The sequence below is a fragment of the Hyperoodon ampullatus genome (genome assembly GCF_949752795.1).
Source record: "Hyperoodon ampullatus genome assembly, chromosome: X".
Lineage (NCBI taxonomy): Eukaryota > Metazoa > Chordata > Mammalia > Artiodactyla > Ziphiidae > Hyperoodon > Hyperoodon ampullatus.
The window spans coordinates 28,046,136-28,064,182 of record NC_136913.1 but is presented as its reverse complement, the minus strand read 5'-3'; positions in this window follow the sequence as shown (position 1 = coordinate 28,064,182).

The window sequence follows — 18,047 nt, the reverse complement described above, 5'->3', positions numbered from 1 at the left end:
TCCACCACTTACTAGCTGTTAAGTTTCTGAACTTCTGTAGTTTGCACATTTATAAAATACTAAATTTTTTAAAAAAGTAAAAAAAAATAGAGATTCTGCACTCCAATTACTCTCCAAATATCTGCAATTTCACATTCCTTTAAATTTTTTTTATTGAAGTACCATTGATTTATAACATTTTATAAGTTTCATGTGTACATTTCTACTTCTGTATACACTCAAACATGGTCACCACCGATAGTTTCCATCTATTACTATACAGTTGATCCACTTTACCTATTTCACCCTCTCCCCCTCTGCCCCTTACCCTCTTGTAACCATTACTCTGTTCTCTGTACCTCTGTGTTTGTTTTTATTTGGTTTGGTTTGTTCATTTACATTGTTTTTTGTTTGTAACTCCTTTTCAGAGAGACAAGAAATGTCTTCTACCTAAGCAGGATTTCATAATTTCTATAGATCAGTGACTGCTGAGTATTTTCCATCCTTCTCTGTTCTGAATGAAAGCTTTTATGGCATTTATCCTGTCCCTGATTTATCATTGCATATTCAATGTATATCTCAGATCACAGAAAGGAACATCTGCATCCTATGGAGAAGAGGACAGATCACCCAGAGATCCTGGACGCTCAGCTGGATGCAGTGCCTGGATTGCACTTTGGGTTATCTTGCTTGAGGAGGAGGGTTAATGCGTTCCGTATGTGGGAAAAAGCACAAAATGGATATTTGGTGACCAGAACGATAAACACTGGAAGAGGCTGTCTATCTGTTCACAAATTGGGGTCTTCTTCTTCCTGGGTACACAGCTAGAATACACCATCGAGTATTACCTCTTACCTTTCAGTTAGGTGTGGGCATAAGATGGAGTTCTAGCCAATGAGATTTGAACAGAAGTGATATGTGCTTCTTCCAAGCTGATGCATACAAATGGTATCCTTGATGTCCTCCACGCCTTTTCTCCTCTGCTAGCTTGATGCAGATGAGCACAGTTGTCTTGTGAGCCACATTTGGAAGCAGGAGATTATAGTCAGTCCAGGATGAAGATATATGCAACATGAGGGTTCTTAGCAGTTTCAGATGAGCCTCCACGTGTAGTAGGTAGGAATTTATTCAACATGCTCAGATGTGTAAGAAATATTCATTTGCTATTTTATTTAAATAAAATTAAACCTGAATCCAAATCCAGGTGCCATGCCAACAGGCCGTTGGAAAATGCAATTTTAGCTTTTATTAAGGCTTCTACACAGTCTCTTCAGGTCTGGCACTTCTGCTGCTTCCCAGTCCTGTTTCCCAGTCCTGTTTGTGACTCACTTGGTGAGTCTGAGAGCCCCTGTGCATGAGACCCAGACTCCTTGAGCCTCTCAAAGGGCTGTCATGTCCCTAATCTCACCAGGACCCTCAACTTCTTGTTTTTGTCCAACGTCAGCCCCAGTCTCAAACTTCCTCTTTCTCCTTCTCTCCTCTCTTCAAAAGCCATCTCTCTCTCTCTCCTTATGTGAGTTGTGGGACAGACAAAATTATCATTTAACAAAGGGAAGGTGGAGCCAATGAGTTTAGCCATCCAATCTCTATGTGTTCTGTAAAAATCTATGAGGAAATTATAAAACCTAACAACTGTCTGAAATGAAGGAAGAGAAAAATATGCAGAAAACATTATTATTTCAAAAGAACCATCATGGTACCTTTATATCAAACACTGGAGTCTTCCCCCAGGTGTAGCTGGGGCGAGTTTTCATGGACACACTTCAGATAATCACATAATGATCACATAAAACAGTGGCCTTTAATTTATAAATGATAGGTGGTGACTATTCATATGAATTGAGTATAATTCTGTATATTAATCAAACAATTTATATAGGTTCTTGGATGTTTATTTACTCAAAGGTTGACAAGTTTCAAGAAGTATGACAATGACTGAACTTTGTGTAGGAATTCTGTGAAGCCTAAAGAAAAAAATTTGAATGACGTATGAAAAGAGAAATCCAATAAACCGTGAGCTCAAAATAAATGCTGTGAAAACAGAGATGGGCAAAGAGCACTAAGGGAAAAAAAGATCACTAAGAATTAGACAAAAATAAAAGAGTCCAACAAATACCAATAATTAATGGACCATAATCGATATAGATGCACATGTGGTGAGTATGTGACAACCGTGAGCACTGAGATGCAGAATCTTGAGGACAGGAGTTACACACGAAGAGTAAATACACAGAATGCTGTAATAAAGGAAAATGTTTCACTTCATTCACTCTCTAAGATGCCTGCTCTGTAATGAGAGCTGCTGCCTAGGAGACACGAGAAGCAAAACTCCGCAAAGAAGATAAAAGATTGTATAATTCAGCACTGGCACTTGTCTCAATGGATTTCAAGATCAAAACTCTGCCTGGAAATGGTTCCTAGTTCTTTCAATGCTCAGTCAAAGAGAAAATGTGTTCCTGTTGTATTAATAATTCCTAAAACATGCTGAAATGATGTATGCTGAGGCAGAACATCTAGGTTTTCTTACATCTTAATTCTCAGGACATACATGAATCTCACCTACCCCACCCCGCCCTCATGCACTGATGAGATACATGAAGCAATGAGAGAATAACACAATACACTATATAGTTTAGCTAGAGTATAAGGTGTTATTTATTAATAATTTGTATTTGATTATGATTAAATAATTATTCAATAATTGCTAACTGTGTGAAAACTATCAGAACAGTAGATATTAGAGTAGGACCTTCATATATGAGATCTGGGCCCATCAGGGATGGCTTTATGGAAAAAGTAGACCTTGGTGAGAGTCTTGAAGATGCTGCAGAATGTGTGAATATAGGAAGGAAAGGAGTACGTACTAGAATCCCAGTAATCATTTTGAGTATGATTTGGATTTGGAATTCTACACACACCATTCATAAACTTGTAAATTTTGATTATGACTGAAAAGGGGGAGAGTTTTCTGGAGCGTGCTGAAGGCATCTTTTAATCCTCATGTAATTTAATAATAATATCTTAGGCACTACAACTCATTATTACATTTCCCTGGAACTTGTTATTTGATGCATCTGCTTTTGGATAAAAACAAAGATTAGCTAAAGTTTGATATTAAGTTTATCTAAATTTTGATGCAATACTTGCTAAGCATAAATAATAAAACACAATCTCCTGGTCTTTGAGGTAATGTATCAAGTACGTAAATCCTCAAAAGTGAAAGTGGTAGCAAAAAATAAATAAATAAAAGCAGTACAAGGGTAAATGAAACAGTTATACTAATTTGGCAAAAACTTATAAAATGCAATAGCCCATGGAGATCACATTTACCATTTTGATGCACTAGTAGAAACTGAGTATGAGGCAAATATTCACAAAGTCGACAATTCAAAGTACTTCAAGACACATATACTACCACTGTTTTGGAGACTTACTTCCCTAATAATTATGAGAAAATGAGGAAAATGAGTAGGTTTCTATGACTAAGTGCGTATGATTTAAATTTTAGAAATTATACATGGAAAATTACAAATACAATTCTAGCTGTATATAATATACGTGACCTATAGTAATGACAACCAAACAATCCAACAGACAAACTTACTGATTTTTAAAAATATAACTAGAGGGCTTCCCTGGTGGCGCAGTGGTTGGGAGTCCGCCTGCCGATGCAGGAGACACGGGTTCGTGCCCCGGTCCAGGAGGATCCCACATGCCGCAGAGCGGCTGGGCCCGTGAGCCATGGCCGCTGAGCCTGCACGTCCCGAGACTGTGCTCCGCAACGGGAGAGGCCACAGCAGTGAAAGGCCCACGTACCGAAAAAAAAAAAATAAAAATATATATATATATATATATATATATAACTAGAGTACATATAAAATAACTACAGCATCTTAGAACTAGTAGAGAGGAAACATTTACGGATTATTCCCTATTCCCATGCAGTGTAAGGATTGTTTTTATAGTATCGCTCACAGATGGCCAGATGGCCACTGTTTCTCTAAGAAGTCCATTTTGTACAGCTGTAATTCATGGGGAGCTTCACCTTCTGCTTAACCAGAAGTTGCCTCCCTGTGACTTTTATTTTTTAATTTTTATTAAAAAAAATTTTTTTTTTGCGGTATGTGGGCCTCTCACTGTTGTGGCCTCTCCCGTTGTGGAGCACAGGCTCCGGACGCGCAGGCTCAGCGGCCATGGCTCACGGGCCCAGCCGCTCCGCGGCATGTGGGATCCTCCCGGACCGGGGCACGAACCCGTGTCCCCTGCATCGGCAGGCGGACTCTCAACCACTGCACCACCAGAGAAACCCGACTTTTATTTTTTTGATCCGAGTTTTGCTCTCTGAAGTTTCAAATAAATAGTTTAATTCAAATCAGTTCAATTAATAAATATCATAGAATAGCTCTGCCAGGGACTGAGAAAGGTGATGGCATAAAACGATGAATAAGACACACTTCTTTATCTCTCTCTTTTGACTTGACAGCTATTCACATTCCAGAAGATACATTTTATATCCTCCTTGAATCTTCTCTATAAATCAAAGATCTCCAGGTCCCTGAACCATATTAAGATTCTTTACAATCCCAATCACTTAATTTCTGAATCTGCACAATTAAAGTATTAGCCTAATTAAAAATTTAATATAGAACTATTAAATGGAGATTTCCCTACTATAATACTTTGCATGTGAGAACAGACCATCTATATCAGACTTGCTGCAGAAGTGGGAGCAAAAAACAGTCCAATGGTCCTATAGCTGATCTCCCACATCAAGGATGTACAAGAGGTGGGAGTGGGAAGAGAGATAAATGATCAGTGGGGATTTCTTTGGAGAGGGTTGATGGGGCACTGGGCATTTCTTTGCTCCCACTGGCATCTCTCCTATTTTCATCTCCACAACTCAAGCCAAGGAAGAGGGAGGGTGGTTAGAGATGAGTCAGAGAATCTTGAAATGTTTTCCCTGAAGTTAGAACAAAAACTTTGATCTGAAAAAGTATAGAAATAAGAGGCTGAAAGCATCTTTCTAGCTGGGGAAAGAGGGCTCCAGGGAGTAAAACTATATTTCCATTGATGGTGATACAAAAAAGCATGTGTCCCATGGACCAGAAGAGACACACAAAACGGAGCTGGACTTGGATATTCTGAAAGGCCTGCCCCTCAAAGGTCTGGCTGCCATGGCTAGGTGCAAGTGTGAGATACCACTAGAAGCAGGAGTTCAAGAGAGAGTGGTAAACTGCCAGCTGGAAGGGACATCTCCCATACTAAGAAATATTGCGGTGGATTTGGGGGAGTCATCTGCAAAGAAGCAGCAAAAGCAATTGTAGTAGAGTGATTGTAGTAATGTCCTCAATTCCTTATCCTCCAAGTATCCAAGCCATTTGCAATGCAATATTGCAGCAAGAAGCACTGACTTTCTCATCCTTTGAATACAGCTGGCCTTAAGACCTGCTTTCGCCAATAGAATTCAGTATAAGTGACAGTGTGCCAGTTTCAAGCCTAGACATCAAGACACCTTACATGCTGCTACTGGTGGTTCTGGTGCTGTTACTTGGCCTCCATCCCCCTCCCCACTACCCCTCCCCTCTTCCTCCTCACCCTTCTCTTTTCAGCCCAACCTGGAGAACAAGGAGAACTATAAATTGAGTGAGAGGCTCAGATTTTTATTTTGGATTGGAACGGACTTCTAATGCCTGAAATTGAGACTGTTCATAAATAAGAGTAACTGAAAAAACTTTTGAGATGTGCTCAAGTGGGAAAAACCCTGAAATTCAAGCAAGAATGATACAATACAGGATTTTTGAAAGACACATACATGGGAAAAATAAAGTTATTTCATAATTTCACCCCATTAAATCCAACTCATTCAAGAAATTGCCTATATGTTTTTTTTAGTTATAAACATCTGTCTTAATAAATAGACTATTTTCTCAACATGTTCTAGTTAATCCATTTCTTATTGGAAATATATTATTTCAAAAACATATCAGTTTTCATAGGGCTAAAATTTGATTATATTTATTACATTATTTTTTATTAATAATTTTTTCATGATAACATATTCAACCACATCTCACATTAAATAACTAAATAGGTACCTTCAGTACAAAAAGCACAGCACCATACTTCACTGTCTTCTATTTTTTTCCTTGAAGTCACACAAAACAATAACAGAAACATTTGCAGTAAAACCAGGAAACAAATGTAATCCATAAATTATAAAATTAAAGGCTCACAAAAGCAGCTGAGATCAGGCAGAAGCTACGGGGCAAGAGCCATGACGGGGGATGAGGGGCCACGTGGCAGGAGATCTCGGAATATTCTTAAGGTGAGGGGCTCATGCCAAAAGGCAAAAGCTAAATCCTCTGTGTATAGCAATCTAAGCAGAAACCAAGTTGAAACTGGCTAGAAGCCACGAGACGTGTTGAACAGAGAGGAATAGACAACGTCAGTGGGGCTTAGGGACCGTAAATTGCAAAGAAATTCCAAAGAATATACACCCTTAAGTTCAGGGATGAGACACTTGATTTTAGTAGTTTCTACCAAACCTATTTTGGTGATAGAAGCTAGCTTTTTAAAGCTAAAATTTCTAAGAGAAATCTAAACTTCTAAATAAGATAAAAAGCCAGAGCCTGACCTCAAAAATAAAGTCTACTTTTAATTATAACCATCTTCAGCATAAATGGCTAAAATTAATTCCATCACTTCAATACTTCTATGTGAACTAAATGTAACTGGTAGAAAGGAATTCAGTTACTGAAGCACATTATTTCATTTCCACAGTGGTTTCTATAATGCTGCTTATTATAAGGGCATAGTTTTTTTTTTTTGGCAAATTGCTCCAGTGTATAGTTATTTTTTCCCTCTTTTAGTATCAGATATACTTAAATGTAGAAACAGAATGACTTCAAACCATCAATTACTTTACCTTATCGTCTCTCCACAAGTGAGTGGTTAGCAGAGAGAAAAATAAAAAATAATATATATTAACTTTCCGAAAGGAATATGAAATATAAAGTATGGCCTACTTTTAAATGTCTAACTTTCCTAAGCTAATGTCACTATAGGGAAAAAAATACCAGTTCACCCATTGTAAAAAATGATAACTTCTTAAGCCTCATTATGATTATCACATTTATTTGTAACTTCATATGTTATCCTACCATTGTGGTTAAACATATTTTTAAAGGCATCTTTTTTTTTCATTCTTTTTCCCTCTTTGAAATGGTATTGCAATAGAGGTATCTGCAATGGAATACATAGTCCCTTTCCCAGAAAGACAAATGTTTGAATTAATATTTGAATTAAGTGGGAAGCAGCTGCAAAGCACAAGGAGATCAGCTTGGTGCTTTGTGACCACCTAGAGGGGTGGGATAGGGAGGGTGGGAGGGAGATGCAAGAGGGAGGAGATATGGGGATATATGTATATGTATAGCTGATTCACTTTGTTATAAAGCAGAAACTAACACACCATTGTAAAGCAATTATACTCCAATAAAGATGTAAATATATATCTATATATTTGAATTAAATTACATTCATTTTGTCTCTATCGTGTTTTATAACTTTATCACATCTCCTAAATCTGGCCATCTTCCTGATTCTGTGGGTTATCATCAACAGCCAGAAGGAGACACATTGGGTCTCTTGATCCTTTATTTCTTGGACAAAGATGGAGAAACATAAAATTATATCCTCAATATTGAAACAATTTTCAAACCAGGAAAACCATCTCTTCTTTGGTTTTAGATAGAGGAGTTAGGAGAATTGGGGAGAGCATAACTGGGTGCTATCATTTGCAAATGGTACAGTGGCTGGTGGTGACCCTTCCAGAGGGCAACGTGGGGCACATCCACCTGCTAGAGATTGCCAATTCCCATTTTGACTCAAAACTCTTAATTCATGTTGCCATCAATTGCCATAGCACTGTGGTTGGCTCAAGGAATAGTGCAAGTTGCTAAAAATTACTATTTTAGAAATAAATATGTTGAGGAATGAGTGAGGCATTATTCAAGCAAGCATAACAGGAAAATGCAGATATTGAATGAGAGTGGAGAATAAATGCTAAGGGCTTTGCCTGAAATGAATAGAGTCCAAATCCTAGCCCTGCAACATACTATCTGTATAAGCTTTAGCAGTTCCCTTAAATTCTATAGTCCTTACCTTTTTCATCATGAAAATGGAGTTAATAATTGTACTGCTGTGTAGGCTTATAAGGAGAATTAAAAGTGAGAATATATGTTAAGGGTTTAGCTTAGTTCCTGGTATACAGTAAGCACTCAGCAAATATTTGCTGTTATCATTACTGTTCTTACAAAGAATCCTTAGATCTATACAAACTCTACATTGAGATCCACATGGAGTCAAAATTCTGATGTTTAACTCCCCATAAAATGGGCCTGTGCCACCTATGTTTCCTATGTCATCTCTCACATCCTTTTGTCCATTGTGACTGATTAATTGCTGCCTCTATACATTGCTGGTCTTACATCTATTTCGATGGGAGTAATTCATTTTCTGCCTATTTAAATACTGCCCAACCTGCAGGGCTCAGCTCATACTCCCTCTTCCACAAAGCTTTCCCTGAACACGGAATCACAGAATGTTAACAGAAAAATCTCAGTACTGAGGGATATCCAGAAATGTGGGAATTTCAGTGCTACAACTGAGACAATCCAGGGAAACTGAGACAAGTCAGTCACTGAAGAGCTAGAAGAGATCCCAGAAATTATCTAGATCAACCTTCTCAATTTACTGACCTGAAAACAGAGCATCTAAATGACTAAACAAAGTAAGTTAACTGGTTAAGTGATTTTGTGACAGAGTTGGGGCTGGAATGTAGGCTTCCTGATTGCCTGTGACTTCTAGTTTCCCACAAACTACTATGATAATTACAATATGTTTTAAAGGGAAGCATAGGTACATGAGGAAACACAGAGAATTGCAAGTAAAAATGTCTTAGTTTGAATCCAGGCCCTGCAATTTACTAGTAAGTAAACAGGAGCGACTGATTAAACATCTTCAAACCTCAGTTTTCCCCATCTATAAAATGGGATAATATCAGGCTTCCCTGGTGGTGCAGTGGTTGAGAGTCCGCCTGCCGATGCAGGGGACACGGGTTCGTGCCCCGGTCCGGGAAGATCCCACATGCCGCGGAGCGGCTAGGCCCGTGAGCCATGGCCGCTGAGCCTGCGCGTCCGGAGCTTGTGCATCCGGAGCCTGTGCTCCACAACGGGAGAGGCCACAACAGTGAGAGGCCCGCGTACTGTGCAAAAAAAAAAAAAAAAAAGGGATAATACCTACTTCAAAAGTTCTTGTAGAGATTAACCAAAATCTTATATATTTTTATAAATATACAAAAATTTCTCTTCATACTTCTTCATTCTTTCTTCCCTTTTAATGTCACAGATTTATGCAGAACCTTTCTGTTTCTAAAGCCTATCCAGTATGTGTGCAAGCCCTTGAAGCAAGCTATTGCCTAGTTTCATGGATGAAAAAATAGGCATCGCAAGACATCAAGTAATTTCTTTCAGTTCACTCAGTGTTATCAGCAACATCAGGGTATAAACCAAAATCTTCTGATTCATAGTCCAATGCCTTTTAATTGTACTCTCTCTCTTTAGTTTTTTTTTATTCTCATGTGTGTGACTTATGTCTCCACCCCTACTGGGGCCAGGGCCTTTGATGGCAGAACCATCCACTGAGCATCAGTGTGGTTAAATCGACCTTTGAGTTTGGCAGTGTGTTCAGGGGTCTCAACCATAAATTGCCAGAGTAATTTCTGCCCCACTTACTTTGCAGAGAAGTTATGAGGATGCATAGAAAGTATAAACATGCATGTGATTTTATAACTTATTAAATGGTACACAAATATAGGGCATCTCCCCCATGACTGGCATTCAATCACTTCTCGCTGACTGAATTATGTGGTTTATAGTTAGAACTGGAGAGATGAGAGCAGAGTCAGATTATCTTTATATCTTTGTTTTGGTTTTAAGAAATAAATAACCTTTCAACTTTTATCCATCCTCTTCTGAAGCATTAAATTCTAACCCCAGAACAACGCCCATGTGCTCCCAAATCACAAACTAAACATTAAGGAAAAAAAGGCAAAGAGCATTCTTTTGTATTACTGAGCTCAAGCACCCCTCTGCCCTGATGTCAGACATTTCACACCTGTAGTGTGTTGCCTTAAACATGTGGGATTTTACATGCACATGTGTTATCTTTCAAGGTAAATTCTAAACTTCTTGAGGGCATGTTTTTATTTTTGTTTTCATTTTTATTGCTCATGTCACTCAGTATAATGCCTTGCAATTCCTAAGGAATAAACTTTATTATTATTGTTATTGTTGTTGATTTTTTTCTACTTGCTAATTCCTCACGGGGAAGTTGAACTAAACTCTGCTTATGTTTCAACTCTCAAAGCCTAGAAATTTGCTTTCTGTCTCTTTGTTTCTCCTTTTGCCAAATGTCCCAGCCATGCATTTCATCTAGCATCCCCATGCTGCCCTCTAAGGACCGTACCATCTACCTTTGGTCCTGTGGATGCGGTCCCACTTGGGAGAATGGCAATGGTAGGGACAAAGATCTATTTGTATCAGGGAAAGGCAAGAAGCCATTTGGCTGCTTCCTGAATCTTGCCACACAGGCAGACTCCTATTCCCTTTATGCCTAAGGCCAACTCTTCTTGTTAGAGTTAATAAGCAGTGGATGCTGTTTGCACTTACTTATCCCTGAGAACTTCACCTGGGCAAAAATGTGCTCATATCCTCCATGAAGCTGATGATTTGCACAATAATGTGTGCATGGAGTTTTCCACTCTGCCTGAGCAAAATTAAAGAGGATTTTTCAGCTGCAGCCTGGGTATGGATACCTGGCAACTCCCATAGCATCACTAATGAAAGAAAGCTTATCTTTGCATGCTGTGAGTAACTACATTCCATTCTCACATTTCACATTTGGAGTTTCCAGTTCATCACCTATGAAAAAAGTGAGAGCGATAACTGTTCTTCCTACTTGAGACAGTGTTTATTTTTTATGAGGGTCAGATAAGATGTGTGACAAAGCCCTAGAGTAACACAGAACACACCCTCCACCTTTGATGACAGATATCAGATTGGACCTGGAAAGAGTTTCCTAAAATATTCCCCTCTCTAGTGCTGCTTTTCAATCTTTAGTCCATGGGGGCATGAAGCAGAATCAGATAGGAAAGATACAATATTTCCAGTTTTAAAGATCTCTTGTCCACAAGATACAGCATCTGTCTAAATAATGTATTTCTGTACAATCCCAGGAGCAGTCTTGCACATTATCACCGGATCCACTTCATTACCCAGTTATTTTGTACCTTCCCAGGCTGTTAGTCAAATCACCCTGCTGCCTAGCAAGTTTCTGATTAATCTGGATTTCACTAATTACCTTGCAGTCACATGGAATGGACTAAACTGTTTAAAGTATTCTTGTGCTGCAGTTTTCATAGAATCTGTTGCAATGAAACTACAATTGCTTCCCTGATAATGAGTCTTTCCATAGGAAGAACAGCCAGGAACTGTATTTTAATTCTTCCTCATACAATCTTTCTTTCAGGTAAATATTTTTCATCTAGGAAATCAGAGGTGTTTAAAAAAATAATAAAGATACCTGAAAAGTTAAGGAATCAGGCTCGTGTTGCTGCTCCAGTGACATGACTGGGGAGAAATAAGGTGCCAGTAGATCGGATTCAAAAGAATAATAAAATAAATGCTAAGAGTCAAGCCCTAAACCCAGTTCCAAACCTACAAACCTCTGATGACCATCTTCCAAGAAGCAACACTGCCACCTGGCTGTGTAAGATAGAGAAACGATGCAGATGCTTTCCTTTTCTAACCAAATCCTCCAGACATTCAATCTACTTCAAGATTCTCTAAGTAGGACTCTGGAAGATTCCTATAGTAACCCCGAGAATACAACGTGCTAGGGCACAAATCAGAATGGGATAACTGGAAAATATCTTAAGGTCCATCTAAAGTACCATTTAAAATTCATGAAAACGAAGCTCAAAATTGAATCCAAAAGGTACTACAGGTCTTAAAACTTGAGGAAGAAAAGATTGGAAAGGGTGCATAAAAGCAAATGCAGGGAAATCAGTAGTTAGAAGGCAAAGGAAGCAATCAAAGAGAGATGGTGGTGAGGACAGTTTAGTGAAAATTAAGACAACTAGGAAGATTTTTAAACTAATTAACAGTAGAATCAACAGATCTTGATTCTTGGTTATAGTTTGGGAGGGTAATGAAGAAGAGGAATGATGCTTAAGTTTCTGATATTAGCAACAGGGTAGATACTAGGGCCATTTACTGAAATGAGCCTTGAAAGAGACTCTGGTTTGGGGGAGAGCCCAGAAGTTGTTCTGACATATTGGGTTTCAAGTGCCTGTCGTGATTCGAGGAAACTGTTCTTTGACAGTCTGTCTAGAAGGTCTTAAAAATGATCAGTTTAAAATTAGTTAAGGTCAGTTTTCAGCTATGGTAGAAGTGAATTATTTTCCTGTAGTCAGTGAAAGGACACGGCATTATCTTCTGATCCAAGGCTAAGGTGGCTGCTGGAAGAGACTAAGAAGGATGGACAGAAGTCTAGGACGCGTCTAGTGAATGGCAAAGAAATATTTTGGCAGAAACCAATTAGGAGACTATGAGAAAAAGGAAACTAGCATTTATTAAGCTTTTGCTATAGGCCAATTGCTCAGCATAGTTAATATGTTAGATCATTTTAATCCTTAGCCCTAGAAGACAGGCACTATTTCTCCATTTAACATTCTCTACTTGGTTAACTATTATTTCATCCATCCCAGAGTCTAACATCATTTCTTCAGGAAGGTCATCTTTAACCACTATACAATGATCATTCTTCTGTCATTAACTTCAATGGCACCCTGAGTCCCCCCCTTTATTATATGCATCTACTTATTAATTGTTCTATATTTATTGTATCTGTCAGGTTAGTATAAGTTACAGTGTTGTAACAAACATTCCCCAAATATTAGAGGCTTTAAACAGAATTTTTTTCTCACACTGTGTATTCAAAGCAGAGCAGCAGGACGGTCCTGCTCATGGGCGTTACTGATGGATTCATGCTGACAGTAGTTCCAATAACTTATGGTGTTGCTTTCTCAATATGTATTAATATTTCCATGATTGCTACACTGGGGGAAGTTATGGCTTGAGAGTTGAGTACTGGCAACTAATTGCCTCTTCATGTAAGTGACATATATCCATATTTCATCTGAACAAAGCAAGTCACAGGGCAAAATCCAACTTTAAAGGGAGAAGGGAAGTGAAATTTTCCTATTTGCACAAAGTAGAGAAAACGAATACTGGCAAATAATAATTTCTAGCATACTCAACTTTCCCACTGGACTATAAGAGTATGTTTTGTTCACCTTGGTATCCACAAGTATATCGACTGGCATGTAGTAGGTACTCCAAACTATTTATTAAATGAATGAAAGTGTCAAAGCTGGTATGCAGATTCCAGACTGTCTCCAAAACTGATGTTCTTTCCACTCTACCATGCTAAACCACAGATATACATTGTACTGTTTTACTTCCATCTCCATAAATTTCCTAATGTATAGTTGGCTTCCAAAGTTGTTTTGGGGTTTTTAAACCTTTTTCTTCCAAAAGGTATGTATATTCATTATTATGTGATGATAGAAACATTCATTTTCATTCCCTTTGAGTTTGTTCTAATTTAACAGGTCACCTGAGATGAAATTTTCAGGATAATAACCTGAGTATAAATGATGCAAAATATTAGAAATAAGATAAAAACTACATGACAAGAGCTATGACATACAGACAGGAAAGGCCACATAAGAAAAAATGATATTCTGTCAGGGTTTCTGAAAGAGCTCAGTGGCAAAGCTGGTCAAACAATTTGTTACTTAAATTAATTAATTAATTAGGCTAGCAAAGTCTAGAGTGAGTGAGAAAATGATGTTGCCAGGACTAAGGTCTTTTACAATTATTATTTTACCAAACATTTACTTTTAGCATCAACTGTATGTCAGACATTCTGAGGCACTGGCAGTACGATCTTCCAAGTGCAGAATTCTTTCTCGAATTTGTTTAGTAAATGGTAAGTATTTCATTACGACTAGATGGTGCTGGTGGGTTCAGAGTTGTGGAAAGGAGGCTAGGGCCAGGACAAGAGTGGTCTTATATGACATGCAAAGGAACATATACATTGTCCTGATTCACAGTTAGTGATGTTAAGCCTAAGAGTCACAATCTAACTTGTGTTGTATAAAGATGACTCTAATGTGTGTGTGAAAGATGCGTTCAATGGGGGCAAGGATGGAATCACAGACAATAGTTGAGGTTATTCACTAACGTGGGGGAGAAATTAAGAGACACAAATTAAGGCAGTAGCAGTGGAATGTGGAGGATGGGATAAGTTTGAGTAATATTATCAGGCTGTGATAGGTTGAATAATTGCTCTCAGTCCTTTACTTCCCCGAAATAATTACATATATACACCTATCCTTTGGCTTCATGTTGGACAGCATGTACTTTGATGCCACTGACATTAAACTTGACATGTGACTTGCTTTGGCCAATATAATGTTAGTGGATATTATGTGAGCAGAGCCTTGGCATGTACTTGCTGTATTTGGCTTGGTCCTCTTGGGCTCCAGTGATCTGCCATGAGAAAAACTACCCCCTGGGAAGTTGCTGTTACTTCATCCTGGGCCTCAGAATGAACACATGTGGGGTAGATCTAAACCAAATCTACAGACCACAGCCTGAAGCAGAGTTGTCCAAAACCCCCACAGACCTGTGATTTTGAGAATATGTTTATTGTTGGATGCCAATACATTTTGGGGTGGTTTATTACACAGCATTATTTTGGTGATAGATTACTAAGACATATATAGATATGCTAGATCTCAGTAAAAGACTAAAATGTCTGAGGGAGATGTAGGGGATTAATGGTGATTCCCAGCTTTCTGGAATGGGTAACTGATAGTATTGTGGTGGGATTCTCCTAGGGGAAAGGAAAGAGGAGGAGCAGGTTGGTGAAGATAAAATTATGAGTCTAGATTTGTGACAGATTTCATTTTAAGTACCTGACAGACATCTAAGTGGATGTGTCTTATAGGATTCTGCCAGAACATCACAGTCGAGGAGGTAATTAATGCGAGGCATTTAAGCAACCAAGATCCCTGTATTACAGGACTTGTCTCATAGGACGTGAGTTCTAGAAAGTCTGGAAATTTTGAATTGAGAGATATCAGCATCCAGACAGTAATTGAAGCCACGCGAAAGAATGAGGTCTTCCAGGAGTGTTTATACGATGAAAACAGAGGAGAGACAAAGACATTAATACTTAAGGATGAGACCCCAAAATGGAAGACCACAAGAAGAATAAGAAGAAAGATCAGAAAGATGAGAGTAAAACTAATGGTGAGGAGAATTCCAAAAGCAACCTGGAAGAGTATTTCAAGCACAAAAGGGTAGCCAACCATGTCAAATGCTCTAAAGTAGGATAAAGATCAAAATGTGCTTGGAGTTAAAAAGACTAAATAGCATAAAGAAGTCATTTTTAAAACATGTAGGATTAACTTAAACCTACTCTAAATGCAACTGAATTTTCACTTCGAATTTGGCAAAGAAATTTTAAAAGCCAACTGAAAGAATAAATATAGCAAATAGCTGCTGCATTTTGAAATGTATTTTAAGTGTTTAATATTAAAACAGTATTATATTGGTGTCACAATAGACATATCAATAAAACATACTCTAATTTGTATAAAAATTTTAAGTTAGAGAAATGGTTGCACTCATAAAGTTATATATAAAATGCACAAATCAGGGACAAATCTGGTGGTCCCTTGGCTAAGACTCTGCACTCCCAATGCAGGGGGCCCGGGTTCGATCCCTGGTCAGGGAACTAGATCCCACATGCCGCAACTAAGAACCCATATGCTGCAACTAAAGATCCTGCATGCCGCAATGAAGATCCCGCATGCCACAACCAAGACCCGGCACAACCAAATAAATAAATAAAATTTTTTTAAGAGCACAAATCAATGTACAGAGCAATCACTTACATTAGAAGAACAATACATGGTAATATATTTGCAAAGTATTATTTTAAAAAGAAAGATACCTATCTGTTTCATGGCAAGCACTTTACTGCAATTCTATAATATATATTACTGTCATAAATGTATGTATTTCTGAAAGAAAATGCATCAAATTATTAACAATGATTCAACTGAACTGTTAGTAGTTAATTGTTATCTTTACGTGATGGAATTATATGTGATAGTTCAATTTCTGTATTAAACTTTAAAAATTTCAAATGTACTGTAGTGGACATATATCATTTTTATTAAAAGTAGAAAATAGTAGCTATGTGAGGTGGTGAGTGTGTTAATTAGATTGATTGTAATGATTATTTCACAGTGTTTTGACATTTTACATATAACAAAACATCGTACACCATAAATATATACAATTCTTACGTGTCAATTATACCTTAATAAAGCTGAAAAAATAAACACTATATTTTAAAGTACCCAATGAATTTATCACCCAGGAGATTGCTAGTGATGGTAGTGAAAGGAGATTCAGTGGAGAAGTAAGAAAGATGGACAGATGTGTTGAGAAGTAAAAGTGAAGGAATTGATAGATCAGTGTAGACCACTGATTTTAATGTAACTTGGCCACCTGGTTAAAAATAAACAAAAAATTTGGTGGTGTGGCCAAGAGTAAATGTACTAGCATTCTATTTGTCTCAAGGTTCTAGCTGGAATATTACAGTAGAGCAGGTAATTAGGCAAGGTCTCTGAGCAGCCAGCGTCCCTGTATAAAAACAAATGCACTCAACTCACAGGACAACCATTCAGGTCATTCACAAGGAAACTCTTGATTTTAATTTGATATGCTTCTAAAAAAATCTGGATATCTAAAAAATCAGATTTGCTGATCACATAGAAGAAGTAGCACACAGGAAGGAATTGCTAGAATTGTGAGAAAGTTTAACAATAATCAAGGGGACAAAGAACTATGACTATCAAGAAAAGAAATAAATAATTTCAAGATATTGATGCTGGTCAATATCAGAGTTGTAAGTTCAATTAACTAGGATGGAAACGGCAGAGCTCTGAATAAGAGCATTGGTAAACAGGGACAGAGAGGATGAAGAAGTGTTTAGGAAGTATATTTGCTGGGACTCTTCCATTTGTGTATGGTGGTGTATTACTTAGGGTTCTTCAAAGAAAGAGACCAATAAGAGATCATATATACATATATATATGGCAAGTCTGAAATTCATAGAGCAAGCCAGTAGGTTAGAAACTCAGATGTTACAGTCTTGAGTCCAAGGTCTGTATAGCAGGGCAGGCATACTGAAACTCAGGCTGGGTTTCTGTGTTGCAGTCTTTTTTTAAAAAAATATTTATATATTTATTTTGGCTGTGCCAGGTCTTCGTTGTGGCATGCGGGATCTTTAGTTGCGGCATGGGAACTCATAGTTGGAGAATGCAAAAAGAGTGGTCTTAATATTTCCCCTTAGTACAAGAGACCCCGATTTATAAACAACTTTATCCTATATATTTAGTTATGAAGTGGATTGTTTAGCGTTCTGGGTGCCCTTTCCCAAGTGGAAAGAAATGATAAAGGATGATTAGCTTCCCAGGCCATTTCCCACCACCTACAGTGCAGCCAGACTAGAAATGCATATTATTCCAGGACATAATTATGACTTATGTTATTGATTCTAATCAACGAGAAGCAAACTAAATGTCATTTTACATAAGGCACAACAATAGAGTCAAGCAGGAAGCTGTGCCAGATATATATGCATTATACTTGAAAAAGGAGAATACCAAATTCCAAAAGTACATTGTGGTAAAATAAAGGAAGTCCAACCGGCCTAAATGCACATATCTAATCATAGATTCCAAATATTTCTATAAATAAAAATGAAATCTCTGCTGAGACTAGTAATTATGACATAAAATGTTCCAGCTAGAAATCATTAAGCTAAAAAATCACTTAGAAACTATAAAATGCACATGAAAACAA